A 16,455-nucleotide genomic window follows, 5' to 3' on the forward strand; every position below is an offset into this window, starting at 1 on the left:
TATAAATTAAACAACAGGTTTGTGTAATATTTTGATGCTACAGCTGATATAGCCTATCATTTAAGATAATCTCTCCCCTGATAACTCACCAATCATTTAAGATCATCTCTCCCCTGATAACTCACCAATCATTTACATTTTACATTTTAGTCATTTAGCAGACGCTCTTATCCAGAGCGACCAATCTATGGCAGATTTCCTGTGACAAGTGTTCTTGTATCTTGTTTGATTTCAATACAATAATATACACTGTAAAATCCCCTTGACTGTCTTTAATTTACTACTCCTGTGTACAATGTAATATGCTGGTTACAATATTCAGAAATCACTGTGTGCCAATAGGCTATATCAGCTGGTGTAATGTCATATGAATTCATGGGTGCGGGCATGATTTGAAAATACTTAGGTATGAGGAAACAGGCTGAGATTATACCACAAACTGAAAGATCCTGTAGTTTTTTAAAGGCATTCCAAATGTTGGTGCCAGAAATGACGTCCAAAGACGATAGCACTTGTATATATAATACACGGCTGTTTTTTCTCAACGGAGCGCAACCTGCTATGGGCGTGCATTACTGCCGTGTTCACGTTCTGTTTAACTTGGCTCTCGGCGCTGTGGTCCTCTTGCGGTCAGACCACAACAAAATCTGAGCAAAACGTCCTTTGAGTAAATGTGGAACGCAAACTCCGCCCCCAAGCAATCACTGCAACAAGTGCACTGATGCCCCCCACCCGTAACGACAGCTCGAGCTGCAAAGAATCGACCAGCCTCCCACACTTGAGTACCAACGGATTTCTGAGTTTGTTTGAACCACTTTTTAAGGGAATTGAATTGACTCCCCACTTTTCCCATTTATCCACTTGCATAGCCAACGGCGGATGCTTACTTGCCCGAAACCTTTCACCAAGCGAGCTTTCAGTTTTGTGAATATTTTAGAACTTCCCAGTTAGCTAACGTTAGCCTACTGTTTGATGTCGCAAGGAGCGAAGTTAGCCATTTGTCTCGAGATCTTACAAGCCAGTTTATCCAGCAGCAGTAGCCTGCTACTTCCGACATGTTTTCGTGTGTAATCCTCGATTGCAGGACCCAACAGACCTTTGGACCTAAGTAGCTAGCTTGCTAACTAACCATTTTAGTAAAGCGTTGACCGAGGATGGCTAACTAATCAACAAAAACAGCTGCTACTCTGTTGATGAGAAATATCAGTGGCACAGAACAACACGACTATGAGAAGGGTAAGCAAATGTTACCAACTTGCAGTTGAATGCAATATCAATTTGTTCCATTGTAAAAAATAAATAATGTATGGCTTATATCAAACGGGTGAACTATTTTTATATAGGATTTAAATGTGTCATTCAGTCAATATTGATCAAATTCGTTTGGGTTCTAGCATTGGTTTGTTTCTGTAACGTTAACGAAGAAAATAGGGGGGTTATTGTAGTGCATTACTCCCCCGGTTGTTATAGTGATGTGGGGTATGCCAGGCACTTCTATAGAGGTGGAGAGGAGGGGGTGGGGGCTCGGTCAACTACAAAGTAAGAGGTTTATGGCGAAATCAAAGTTAATTAAAAGCACAAATAAATAATCACTTTTTCCTCGGGGGTGTTTTGCTGGTTTACGCGGAAGAACTGTAATATAATCGCCTTTAACATGTCATTCTCCAGCTCTTTTTCATTCGAAAAATGCCCTGTTACTTATTTCCTTTTCAGTATGGATTTGTAACAGTAGTAGATTGTTTCCCACTGAATGACATCTTTGTAGGCTCGCAAACCCAACTATCACGCGCCCGTACACCAGGGAGATGGAACCACAGAACAGTTCTACATCTATGGATGGAACGCTAGGCGCAGGTGTACAATCGGGTCAGGGTTCTATCCTGCGTCAAGGGAGAACACTCATCTGTTGTTCAGTAGTTTCTCTGAACATATCACACAAACTTTGCATTTTCATTCTGGTATTCCAGTATCCATATACAGTTGAAGTCGGAAGTTTACATACACTTAGGTTGGAGTCATTAAAACTTGTTTTTCAAACACTCCACACATTTCTTGTTAACAAACTATAGTTTTGGCAAGTCGGTTAGGACATCTACTTTGTGCATGATAGTTTTGGCAAGTCGGTTAGGACATCTACTTTGTGCATGACACAAGCAATTTTCCAACAATTGTTTACAGACAGATTATTTCACTTATAATTCACTGTATCACAATTCCAGTGGGTCAGAAGTTTACATACACTAAATTGACTGTGCCTTTAAACAGCTTGGGAAATTCCAGAAAATGATGTCATGGCTTTAGAAGCTTCTGATAGGCTAATTTACATCATGTGAGACAATTGGACGTGTACCTGTGGATGTACAGTTGAAGTCGGAAGTAATAATATATAATAATAATAATAATATATAATATAATAACAATATGCCATTTAGCCGACGCTTTTATCCAAAGCGACTTAGTCATGTGTGCATACATTTTTACGTATGGGTGGTCCCGGGGATCGAACCCACTACCCTGGCGTTACAAGCGCCATGCTCTACCAATTGAGCTACAGAGGACATCATTTGAGTCAATTGGAGGTGTACCTGTGGATGTATTTCAAGGCCTATCTTCAAACTCAGTGCCTCTTTGCTTGACGTCATGGGGAAATCAAAAGAAATCAGCCAAGACCTCAGAAAAAAAATTGTAGATCTCCACAAGTCTGGTTCATCCTTGGGAGCAATTCCCAAATGCCTGAAGGTACCACGTTCATCTGTACAAACAATAGTACGCAAGTATAAACACCATGGGACCACGCAGCCGTCATACCGCTCAGGAAGGAGACGCGTTCTGTCTCCTAGAGATGAACGTACTTTGGTGCGAAAAGTGCAAATCAATCCCAGAATAACAGCAAAGGACCTTGTGAAGATGCTGGAGGAAACAGGTACAAAAGTATCTATATCCACAGTAAAACAAGTCCTATATCGACATAACCTGAAAGGCCGCTCAGCAAGGAAGAAGCCACTGCTCCAAAACTGCCATAAAAAAGCCAGACTACGGTTTGCAACTGCACATGGGGACAAATATCTTACTTTTTGGAGAAATGTCCTCTGGCTGATGAAACAACAATAGGACTGTTTGGCCATAATGACCATCGTTATGTTTGGAGGAAAAAGGGGGGCTTGCAATCCCAACCGTGAGGCACAGGGGTGGCAGCATAGGGGTGCTTTGCTGCAGGAGGGACTGGTGCACTTCACAAAATAGATGGCATCATGAGGAAGGAAAATTGTGGATATGTTGAAGCAACATCTCAAGACATCAGTCAGGAAGTTAAAGCTTGGTCGCAAATGGGTCTTCCAAATGGACAATGACCCCAAGCATACTTCCAAAGTTGTGGCAAAATGGCTTAAGGACAACAAAGCCAAGGTATTGGAGTGGCCATCACAAAGCCCTGACCTCAATCCTATAGAAAATGTGTGGGCAGAACTGAAAAAGCGTGTGCGAGCAAGGAGGCCTACAAACCTGACTCAGTTACACCAGCTCTGTCAGGAGGAATGGGCCAAAATTCACCCAACTTATTGTGGGAAGCTTGTGGAAGGCTACCCGAAACGTTTGACCCAAGTTAAACAATTTAAAGGCAATGCTACCAAATACTAATTGAGTGTATGTAAACTTCTGACCCACTGGGAATGTGATGAAATAAATAAAAGCTGAAATAAATCATTCTCTCTACTATTATTCTGACATTTCACATTCTTAAAATAAAGTGGTGATCCTAACTGACCTAAGACAGGGAATTTTTACTAGGATTAAATGTCAGGAATTGTGAAAAACTGAGTTTAAATGTATTTGGCTAAGGTGTATGTAAACTTCCGACTTCAACTGTATTTACACTGGTATATAGGAGACAGTTTCTGTTTCACACACTTGTAAATCCACCGTGTCACAGGACTGGCACATATATGGATATTTGTGGTTTTCCAACTTTGTTTGAACTTTGCCTAATAAATGCTCATGTCCATGGTCTCAGGGATTATGGGTAATTCCGTGGGAAAGTCAACCTGAGCATCCACAAATAAAGTTAGTCATTTCAGAATGAAACCACGTTCATAATTCTTCATATTGAGTTCAGACTTTATTTGAAACATTTAAGTAGGAAATTGTATGAATTTTGACCTTTACAAAGTAGGATACCAAGTCTCAAAGGCTTTTCAGTCAATCATATTTCATTGCTTTTAGAAAGGGCTCATATAGCTTTTTTTCCACTCACAGCTGTCTCCCAGTGTTAGTTATGAAGATGAGCTGTTAATGAAGCAATACAAACCAAATTGAAGTGTCTTGAGTTTGGTTGTTTACGGTCAGCTGTAAAACATGCGCCTTACATCGGATCATCTTGAAACGTTCTCTTTAAAGCTAACTTTCAGCAAGGTTTTAGATGGTCTATAATTGGTTTCTCTCTTTTTATTGTCAGTATCCTTTTTTTCCCGTTATGATATTCGTAACATCCATAATGGTGGTGGATGTGATGGATATTCAAATCAAATGTTTTAATCAAATTTTATTTTCACATGCGCTGAATACAACACCTTGCCGTGAAATGCTTACTTACAAGCCCTTAACCAACAAAGCAGTTTAAAGAAAATATGAGTTCCGAAAATATTTACACAATAAAATAACAATAACGAGGCTATATACAGGGGGTACCGGTACCGAGTCAATGTGTGGGGGTACAGGTTAGTCAAGGTAATTGAGGTAATATGTACATGTAGGTAGGGGTAAAGTGACTATGCATAGATAATAAACAGCGAGTAGCAGCAGCGTAAAAAAAGGGAGGGGTCAATGCAAATAGTCCGGGTAGACATTTGATTAACTATTCAGTCTTATGGCTTGGGGGTAGAAGGAGGCTTTTGGTCCCAGACTTGGTGCTCCGTTACCGCTTGCCGGGCGGTAGCAGAGAGAACCGTATGACCTGGGTGACTGGAGTCTTTGACAATTTTTTGGGCCTTCCTCTGACACCGCCTAGTATAGAGGTCCTGGATGGTAGGAAGCTTGGCCCCAGTGATGTACTGGGCCGTACCCACTATATTGATGTTGATATTGATGTAAAGTCCATAACACTGGAATCACCTTTATCTCACAGGTCTATCAGTGGGATTGATTTAATACCCTGCTATACCTGGTTCAGTCACATCCTGGAAAGAGGTTGCCCGGGCCCCTCAAGGGTTAGTAATTTCACACTAACTAGGCTATATGTGCAGTTTCCCAGACCAGTTTTACTGTAGGCTATTTAAGCAATAAGGCCCGAGGGGGTGTGGTATATGGCCAATATACCACGGCGAAGGGCTGTTCTTAAGTACGACGCAATGCAGAGTGCCTGGATATTGGCCATATACCACAAGCCCCCGAGGTGCCTTATTGCTATTATAAACTGGTTACCAACATAATTAGAACAGTAAAAATAAATGTTTTGTTATACCCGTGGTATACGGTCTGATATACCACGGCTTTCAGACAATCAGCATTCAGGGCTCAAACCAGTTTATAGTTGTATATAGCCCACACTTGTAGAATGCTGCTAATATCTTGTTAGGTCAGATATTTATGTGTTTAGCATTCCTACAAGTCCTAGTGTTCATCTTAGCGTTTTGTCCTCTGAGCTCTGTACACATTGTGGTTAGTGTTGGATTTCCCATTCAGGGCTTTCTGACAGACCACAGACAGTAGTATATCAGGTGAGTGAGTGAATGAGACAGAGAAAGTGGGTGACACCCTCGACCCAATACCTGGCTTCCCACGTGGTCTCTTTCTCGGTATGCCCTCTGTCATTGGACAAAAAAAATAGGAATTGGGTCATTGTGAGATGACTTCAACAAGCTGGCAACACGCAACAGGTGCTTATTTAGGAGGGTGCAATGTTCTAGAACATTCAGACAGAAATGGGCTATATTGTGTAGATAAAATAGGAATTGAACTTTGCTACAGAGAATAGTCAATCGTCAGCTGCTCTATACAGCTCATTTCTGTCTGCAGCATCTTGGAACATTTAGGAGTAGGCTACTGCTTGTAATACACACAGGCCTGAGCTAGGCGCTAGTCACATTTCATAAATCACCTCAAATGCCAAACAACTGGGCAATAAGAGATTGCAGTGTATACAGAGATTAGTGAATCTGCTCTGCGCCAGGTTTAGGATGATTATTGTGAACAAGCACATAGACAAAGCTGCCAGTGCCCAATCTTTGGAAATCACTTTCTCCGAATTTAGATGTGATTTTATATAGGCTAAATGGGTGTTAAGACTGATAAAAGATTACTTAAAGACAATTTAACAGTTATAAAGGGCAGACTGTGACGGGAGGAAAGTGAATTATTATATCTTCCTCTTTCCCTCCCTGATAGTAGAGAGTAGCTAGATCAGTCTACTGTCTACACTGAGCAGGCGCTCTCTGTGAACTAGATTCCATCGGATTCCTTGTATAGATGGCATCCAGAGATATCGTTTTCTGAGTATACTTTATATAGCCTAGAAACACGTTTCTAAATTCCATATGATTTTACATGGATCCACCAATATGGAGGAATATTCAAATGATCCATTCCAATAAGCTGGATTCTAGAGTTGTTTTTCAGTAGCCATAGAGTGCAGTACTCCCTCTGGTTGTAAAATCTGATAAGGTTGGCAGGCAAAGGACTGTATAAGAAGGTTGGTGTGTTGGTATGGGCTTAAGAAACAAATTGTAATGTTGGTAAGCATAGAAAGGAGTCATGAGTGCATTCACGTGTGTGTTCCGTGGTGAATTTTCTTCACAATAGACAAACAGGCTTGTTCTGTTCCGAACAACCCAATATTTAAAAAAATGTATGCTCTTTGCAGTAAGGCACTAAAGTAAAACTGCTACAATTTTGCTAAGAAATTAACTTCATGTCCTGCAAACACAACACATCACTGAGTACCGCTCTTCAAATTTTCAAGCATGGTGGTGGCTGCATCATGTTATGGGTATGCTAGTCATCGGCAAGGACTACAGTGTTTTTTATGATAAAAAGTAACGGAATAGAGCTAAGCACAAGTCTGGTTCAGTCTGCTTTCTGGGAGACATTCACCTTTCAGCAGGACAGTAACCTCAAACACAAGGCCAAATATACACTGGAGTTGCTTACCGAGACGACATTGAATGTTCCTGAGTGGCCTAGTTACAGTTTTGCTAGCATTTCTAAAAGCATGTTTTCACTTTGTCATTATGGGGTATTGTGTATAGTTGGGTGAAAAAAATATATATATATTTCATCCATTTTTGAATTCAGGCTGTAACACAACAAAATGCGGAATAAGTCAAGAGGTATGAATACTTTCTGAAGGCACTAAGTATTATATATGACTAACTCATAGTGTGCGTTGCTGACTAGTAGTCTTTTTGACTGCGCCATAGAGGAAACCAGTGCTGCACAGACTGGTAAAGCCCCCTGATTAGTCCTGGGAGAAGAACATACACAAACACACACGTATACAGTGGGGAAAAAATGTATTTAGTCAGCCACCAATTGTGCAAGTTCTCCCACTTAAAAAGATGAGGCCTGTAATTTTCATCATAGGCACACGTCAACTGTGACAGACAAATTGAGGAAAAAATTCCAGAAAATCACATTGTAGGATTTTTTAAGAATTTATTTGCAAATTATGGTGGAAAATAAGTATTTGGTCACCTACAAACAAGCAAGATTTCTGGCTCTCACAGACCTGTAACTTATTCTTTAAGAGGCTCCTTTGTCCTCCACTCGTTACCTGTATTAATGGCACCTGTTTGAACTTGTTATCAGTATAAAAGACACCTGTCCACAACCTCAAACAGTCACACTCCAAACTCCACTATGGCCAAGACCAAAGAGCTGTCAAAGGACACCAGAAACAAAATTGTAGACCTGCACCAGGCTGGGAAGACTGAATCTGCAATAGGTAAGCAGCTTGGTTTGAAGAAATCAACTGTGGGAGCAATTATTAGGAAATGGAAGACATACAAGACCACTGATAATCTCCCTCGATCTGGGGCTCCACGCAAGATCTCACCCCGTTGGGGGTCAAAATGATCACAAGAATGGTGAGCAAAAATCCCAGAACCACACGGGGGGGCCTAGTGAATGACCTGCAGAGAGCTGGGACCAAAGTAACAAAGCCTACCATCAGTAACACACTACGCCGCCAGGGACTCAAATCCTGCAATGCCAGACGTGTCCCCCTGCTTAAGCCAGTACATGTCCAGGTCTGTCTGAAGTTTGCTAGAGTGCATTTGGATGATCCAGAAGAGGATTGGGAGAATGTCATATGGTCAGATGAAACCAAAATATAACTTTTTGGTAAAAACTCAACTCGTCGTGTTTGGAGGACAAAGAATGCTGAGTTGCATCCAAAGAACACCATACCTACTGTGAAGCATGGGGGTGGAAACATCATGCTTTGGGGCTGTTTTTCTGCAAAGGGACCAGGACGACTGATCCGTGTAAAGGAAAGAATGAATGGGGCCATGTATCGTGAGATTTTGAGTGAAAACCTCCTTCCATCAGCAAGGGCATTGAAGATGAAACGTGGCTGGGTCTTTCAGCATGACAATGATCCCAAACACACCGCCCGGGCAACGAAGGAGTGGCTTCGTAAGAAGCATTTCAAGGTCCTGGAGTGGCCTAGCCAGTCTCCAGATCTCAACCCCATAGAAAATCTTTGGAGGGAGTTGAAAGTCCGTGTTGCCCAGCGACAGCCCCAAAACATCATTGCTCTAGAGGAGATCTGCATGGAGGAATGGGCCAAAATACCAGCAACAGTGTGTGAACACCTTGTGAAGACTAACAGAAAACGTTTGACCTGTGTCATTGCCAACAAAGGGTATATAACAAAGTATTGAGAAACTTTTGTTATTGACCAAATACTTATTTTCCACCATAATTTGCAAATAAATTCATAAAAAATCCTACAATGTGATTTTCTGGATTATTTTTTCTCATTCTGTCTGTCATAGTTGACGTGTACATATGATGAAAATTACAGGCCTCTCTCGTCTTTTTAAGTGGGAGAACTTGCACAATTGGTGGCTGACTAAATACTTTTTTTCCCCACTGTACATGCTGGACGGGGCTTGGTGTAGGGAGCCATGCGTGTTTCCTTTAATGTTTCCTCAGAGAAACTCCACTTCTTTTTGTACCACAGAACGGTTAGTTTTACACACACAGAGACAGAGAACCACCTCCTGTGCAGTCCACTTAGGCCTGTTTCATGCCCGAAGGTCTCCATACGTATCAGCGTGGATAACATGGAAGGTCTCCATACGTATCAGCGTGGATAACATGGAAGGTCTCCATACGTATCAGCGTGGATAACATGGAAGGTCTCCATACGTATCAGCGTGGATAACATGGAAGGTCTCCATACGTATCAGCGTGGATAACATGGAAGGTCTCCATACGTATCAGCGTGGATAACATGGAAGGTCTCCATACGTATCAGCGTGGATAACATGGAAGGTCTCCATACGTATCAGCGTGGATAACATGGAAGGTCTCCATACGTATCAGCGTGGATAACATGGAAGGTCTCCTACATGCGTATCAGCATGGATAACATGGAAGGTCTCCTACATGCGTATCAGCGTGGATAACATGGAAGGTCTCCTACTTACACTACCGGTTAAAGGTTTTAGAACACCTACTCCTTCAAGGGTTTTTCTTTATTTGTACTATTTTCTACATTGTAGAATAATAGTGAAGACATCAACTATGAAATAACACATGGATTCTGCAAACCTATAAATCAAAGCAAAGGGTGGCTATTTGAAGAATCTCAAATGTAAAATATATTTTGATTTGTTTAACACTTTGTTGGTTGCTACATGATTCCATATGTGTTATTTCATAGTTTTGATGTCTTCACTAGTATTCTACAATGTAGAAAATAGAAAAAATAATGAAAAACCCTTGAATGAGTAGGTGTTCTAAAAATAATATGCCATTTAGCAGACGCTTTTATCCAAAGTGACTTACAGTCATGTGTGCATAAATTTTTACGTATGGGTGGTCCCGGGGATCGAACCCACTACCCTGGCGTTACAAGCGCCATGCTCTACCAAATGAGCTACAGAGGACCACACTGATACGTATGTAGGAGACCTTCAATATTACCCATGCTGATACAGTGGGGGGAAAAAAGTATTTAGTCAGCCACCAATTGTGCAAGTTCTCCCACTTAAAAAGATGAGAGGCCTGTAATTTTCATCATAGGTACACGTCAACTATGACAGACAAATTTAGATTTTTTTTCTCCATAAAATCACATTGTAGGATTTTTAATGAATTTATTTGCAAATTATGGTGGAAAATAAGTATTTGGTCACCTACAAACAAGCAAGATTTCTGGCTCTCACAGACCTGTAACTTCTTCTTTAAGAGGCTCCTCTGTCCTCCACTCGTTACCTGTATTAATGGCACCTGTTTGAACTTGTTATCAGTATAAAAGACACCTGTCCACAACCTCAAACAGTCACACTCCAAACTCCACTATGGCCAAGACCAAAGAGCTGTCAAAGGACACCAGAAACAAAATTGTAGACCTGCACCAGGCTGGGAAGACTGAATCTGCAATAGGTAAGCAGCTTGGTTTGAAGAAATCAACTGTGGGAGCAATTATTAGGAAATGGAAGACATACAAGACCACTGATAATCTCCCTCGATCTGGGGCTCCACGCAAGATCTCACCCCGTGGGCTCAAAATGATCACAAGAACCACACGGGGGGACCTAGTGAATGACCTGCAGAGAGCTGGGACCAAAGTAACAAAGCCTACCATCAGTAACACACTACACCGCCAGGGACTTAAATCCTGCAGTGCCAGATGTGTCCCCCTGCTTAAGCCAGTACATGTCCAGGCCCGTCTGAAGTTTGCTAGAGTGCATTTGGATGATCCAGAAGAGGATTGGGAGAATGTCATATGGTCAGATGAAACCAAAATAGAACTTTTTGGTAAAAACTCAACTCGTCGTGTTTGGAGGACAAAAAATGCTGAGTTGCATCCAAAGAACACCATACCTACTGTGAAGCATGGGGGTGGAAACATCATGCTTTGGGGCTGTTTTTCTGCAAAGGGACCAGGACGACTGATCCGTGTAAAGGAAAGAATGAATGGGGCCATGTATCGTGAGATTTTGAGTGAAAACCTCCTTCCATCAGCAAGGGCATTGAAGATGAAACGTGGCTAGGTCTTTCAGCATGACAATGATCCCAAACACACCGCCCGGGCAACGGAGTGGCTTCGTAAGAAGCATTTCAAGGTCCTGGAGTGGCCTAGCCAGTCTCCAGATCTCAACCCCATAGAAAATCTTTGGAGGGAGTTGAAAGTCTGTGTTGCCCAGCGACAGCCCCAAAACATCACTGCTCTAGAGGAGATCTGCATGGAGGAATGGGCCAAAATACCAGCAACAGTGTGTGAAAACCTTGTGAAGACTTACAGGAAACGTTTGACCTGTGTCATTGCCAACAAAGGGTATATAACAAAGTATTGAGAAACTTTTGTTATTGACCAAATACTTATTTTCCACCATCATTTGCAAATAAATTCATAAAAAATCCTACAATGTTATTTTCTGGATTTTATTTTCTCATTTTGTCTGTCATAGTTGACGTGTACCTATGATGAAAATTACAGGCCTCTCTCATCTTTTTAAGTGGGAGAACTTGCACAATTGGTGGCTGACTAAATACTTTTTTTCCCCACTGTACGTACACTACTTTTGAAAGGTAGTGTACGTATCAGCATGGGTAACATTGAAGGTCTCCTACATATGTATCAGTGTGGCTAACGTGGAAGGGATACAAAGAATAAAGAATGAGCATACTTTCACTAGTTCAGTTGGTTGTTTTAATAAGTTATTTTTCCAGAACATGTTTGTCTCTGGTCAGGACAGCACTGATAAGCCTGGCTGGCTAGATTCGATCACTCCGATAAGCAGACAACCAGTAAATGAGCAGCTTACCTAAGAATGGCCGTGCTAGTGCTTTTGGCCATTTCTTTCTCATGGCTTAGCTACCAAATGGAAAAAAAACTGCTAGAGAAGTGACTTTCCCTTGATATTCTCTGTCTAGCCGTCTATTTAGTTTAACTCTCTGTTCATCTTTGCACAATTAGCCTGAACTTGGCCCTGGGCAAGGCAGAACATACTTTGGCTCTGTGGAGCTGAATTGGGGGCTGGAGTTCACTAATGATTATTCGTTTATGACCCCTTACATAAGGCTGTGACTTTACCAGCCCAAAGGGAAGGGAGTTGATGACCGAGAGAATGCCTGCCTCCGTATCCCCCCCCAGTCCCCTACTGTGTGTGTGTGGGGGGTACATGTTTACTCTGTAGGCCTTCACAGTGTCTGTGTCTTCTGAAGTATGTGTAAGTGTGCATGTCTTTCAGTATATTGTGGGCCGTCTTAGTGTATTTCTGTGTGTGTGTGGCCCCAGCCCTCCTCTCTCTGGGAGTCTAATCTGAGGCTGGCTCTAGCTGGCAGTCGTGTGGGGGGGGCTACTCTTCTCTCCTCTCTCTTAATTAACTCTGGGCCTGAGAGCCAGAGCACCACTAGCTCCCAGACTTCACATGCAACCACCCAGGAACACTGACCTGACCTGCAGTAGCATTACTGGAAAGGTAGCCCCAGAGAACCACTCACATACAGCTTCCATATTGTTGAAGCATAGCTTAAATGGCCTGCATAGTGCTGTAGTATGTACTAGTAGTACTAAGAGGGTAGAGTAGCAGCTAGTACAGTAGGAGGTTCCACTGTCCTACGCAGCTTATTGTGCTGGCCAGGGTAAAACTACACACAATAAGTTGGCTGATCTCTAGATTTGAGGTACTGGCAGTAACTCCAACTCCTTTGAAACAGAACCCTATGATGTATCGTGCCAAGTATAGCAGGTCCCAACTGGGCTGTGAATGTTTGCACCAGGCTGAGAGAGAAGGCATAGGGGTAGTGTGCATTGTGCAAGGTAGAATTGGCATAGTGGAGCGAGTGGTAGAGTAGGAAGATAAGGTGAGAATGAGGTAATACAGTGGATAGAGGACTGCCTTGGTGTGCCCTTTCAGTGCTAGAGTAGTCTCTTTCATTCACCAACCTTGTATCTTACTTAGGGCTGGGCGATATGGACAAAATATCATATCACGATATTTGTCACATTTCTGGCGGTATTTTATGTTTTTTATTAATAAATCAAATGTTCTAAATATGCTTTCTAATTAGTTCATGACCCTAGGGTGGCAACACATGAATTATAAGTGATTTCAATGGGGCTTTCTCCATTTATACTGTTCTATCCAACTCCAAACAAAAATAATTTTCAGCATTTTCATCAATTTCTGCATTTCCTGCACTTTTACTATCATTTCCACACTGTGCCACACAGCATAAGGGCAACAAAAGTCTAGGCCTAGTTAATTGGTGAACTGTTGGAATCATGGAAATATTATGATTATTCTAATTCTATAGTTGGAATATAGTGGGCAGCACCTAGAATACATTGTGTGACATGACAACGAATGAATAAACCAGGGAGGAATTATTGACAGGGTAGGAACCAAAGTGTTGGTCAGTGTTTCCAGGTGACCCTAATTAGAGGTTACATTACATGTTTTCTTACTTCATGTAGCTAGCCAGCTAGCCAACATATTCATGCTTCGCATATTTCTCTCTAATAAGATACCGTTGCACAAACATGCTTATCTAGGCCTACACCAGCACTGGTACCAGGTGGTATTAGCTATCTAGCTACATTTGCTCTGACTCTTAGTACAGTTAGCATGTTGGCCAGCTAACTAGTGATTAGCATTAGCGGCTAACATAAATTATTTTAGCAAGACCTTGCTAAGAAAAGACAAACTAGCAAACAGTAGTTTGCAGACCGTAAGATACACAAATGAATAATGTAATTATAGACCGCTTGTGGAAAGCAGAGTGAACGGCAAGAAAGTGCTTGTGACTCCGTGGTCAAACAACTGCTCTCTCCTTGAGTGACAGGGGACAGGCTTGGTGTGGTTAACGGCATGCAGCAAATGGAGTAAACTATATAAACTGACATTATACGCGCCGGAGTTGCATATCACGTTTAACAAGCCAAACACAAATACCGTTATAGAAGGTAAAGTAAAAACCCAAACCGGTCCGTGCATCAATACCGGTATATGGTAAAATACGGTATACCGCCCAGCCCTAGTCTTACTGGAGAGCCTAGAAGAATGGTATGTAAGGTTAGTACTAGAGAGGAGTAGGAATGGTGACAGTGGGAGTTAGTTTATAGCAGTGGTTTTCTTCCGTTTACGGTAGTGGTCAGAGTGAGTGAAGGAGAGACATGGGTGAACTGTCAGCAGAGGTGTAACATTGAGAAAATCCATATGGTAAAAGAGTATGCTAACAGCATGTAGTCTAGCTCCCACTCCCAGGTGCTAGAGCAGGGATGAGCAACTTTGATGGGGATGTGGCCCACAAAAAATCTGAACTCATCATGAGGTGCCGCAGTGGCTTGCGGGTCTGCATACTCATATCCATATCCACACATGCAGTAAGGCCGTAGCCTTTTAGTGGCCCTAAGCGACATTTTGTTGAGACACCGGAGAGAGAAATTATTCTACAAATTTTGAGATAGCGTAGAGAAAATGTTGCCTTTTTAAAGCAAGTTTGCTGCAATTCTACACATTTTTACATGGGGTTGAGAGATTTTACAATTTTACATTTACATTTTAGTCATTTAGCAGACGCTCTTATCCAGAGCGACTTAGTGAGTGCATACATTTCTTTTTTTTCTTTTTTTTTTCATACTTTTCATATGATTTTATAACTAATTTCCTGTAATTCTACACATTTTGCCATAGGGTGGAGAGAAATGTTTCAATTTTTAAATATGATATCTGAGTGAGTGACTAACAAAATCAATGGGGGCCCCTCGGTCGGTAATTCAACCATGATTACTACAATTTCAGATAGCTGGCTAGACTAATTTACCAATCTAAAAAATTTTAGCTGACATGGGTCAGTGACTGCCATAACAAGAGAAACTGCTGATGCACAACCAAATTTCGAAATTGCACCTTGTGTATTCTACTATTCTAACTCTCAACTGTAAGTTTAGACCCCAACTGAGTACCTCATTTTTTTTTTTTTTTTAAATATAATGATAATAATTGTTCCTGTTTTTGGAAATTGGTCCGCGGGCCTACAAAAGGTGGGCTGTGGACCACCAGTTGCCCGTCCCCGTGCTAGAGAGAGTGGAAAAGCTCAGTGCAAGTCTGTGTCAGACAAAGGCAGTAAAATCAATCACATTGAGTCCTGAAATGTCCAGTTTAAATGTCCTGAAATGTAGCCATTAAGTCTGTATTTGATTAAAAGGAATGGAGAGAGGGAGGAGGGGGAGCGAAATGTAGAGAGGGAGGGGGAGCGAAATGTAGAGAGGGAGGGGAGCGAAATGGAGAGAGAGGGAGCAAAGTGTAGAGGGAGTGGGGGGGAAATGTAGAGGGAGAGGGGGAGGGAAATGTAGAGGGAGTGAAATGTAGAGAGAGAGGGGGAGCGAAATGTAGAGAGAGAGAGGGGGAGCGAAATGTAGAGAGGGAGGAGGGGGAGCGAAATGTAGAGAGGGAGGGGAGCGAAATGGAGAGAGAGGGAGCAAAGTGTAGAGGGAGCGGGGGAGGGAAATGTAGAGGGAGAGGGAAATGTAGAGGGAGAGGGGGAGGGAAATGTAGAGGGAGCTAAATGTAGAGAGAGAGGGGGAGCGAAATGTAGAGAGAGAGAGGGGGAGCGAAATGTAGAGAGGGAGGAGGGGGAGCGAAATGTAGAGAGGGAGGGGGAGCGAAATGTAGAGAGGGAGGGGAGCGAAATGTAGAGAGGGAGGGGGAGCGAAATGGAGAGAGAGGGAGCAAAGTGTAGAGGGAGCGGGGGAGGGAAATGTAGAGGGAGCGGGGGAGGGAAATGTAGAGGGAGCGGGGGAGCGAAATGTAGAGAGAGAGGGGGAGCGAAATGTAGAGAGGGAGGAGGGGGAGCGAAATGTAGAGAGGGGGAGGGGGAGCGAAATGTAGAGAGAGAGGAGAAATGTGGAGAGTTGAACTGAACAGATCCCAGGATGGAAGTAGAGGCAGAGATCACACCACCTTTCCCTGTCTCCATTGGCCAAATCTGGAGAAAATGGGCAATTTGTTGCATTAATCACAATGGATTAGTAATTATCATTGTTTAGTCATGCACACAAAGCCTTTCATCAAAGACTGGCCTGCATTAACCGCTGCCCTCCACACACACACACAGACACACACACACACACACATCCCTACACTGGGGCCGACTGAAATCGAAGTGCCTTTCAAGACAATCAAGGAAACTGTACATAGTAAGAGTGATAAACAATGATACTTCTATTGTCTCTTTAGGCGGGGCAGAGCGATGGAACCCCGTCCACCAGCGAGGACTCTCCCT

The sequence above is a fragment of the Coregonus lavaretus genome (assembly GCF_964263955.1).
Source record: "Coregonus lavaretus genome assembly, contig: HAP1_SCAFFOLD_1019, whole genome shotgun sequence".
Lineage (NCBI taxonomy): Eukaryota > Metazoa > Chordata > Actinopteri > Salmoniformes > Salmonidae > Coregonus > Coregonus lavaretus.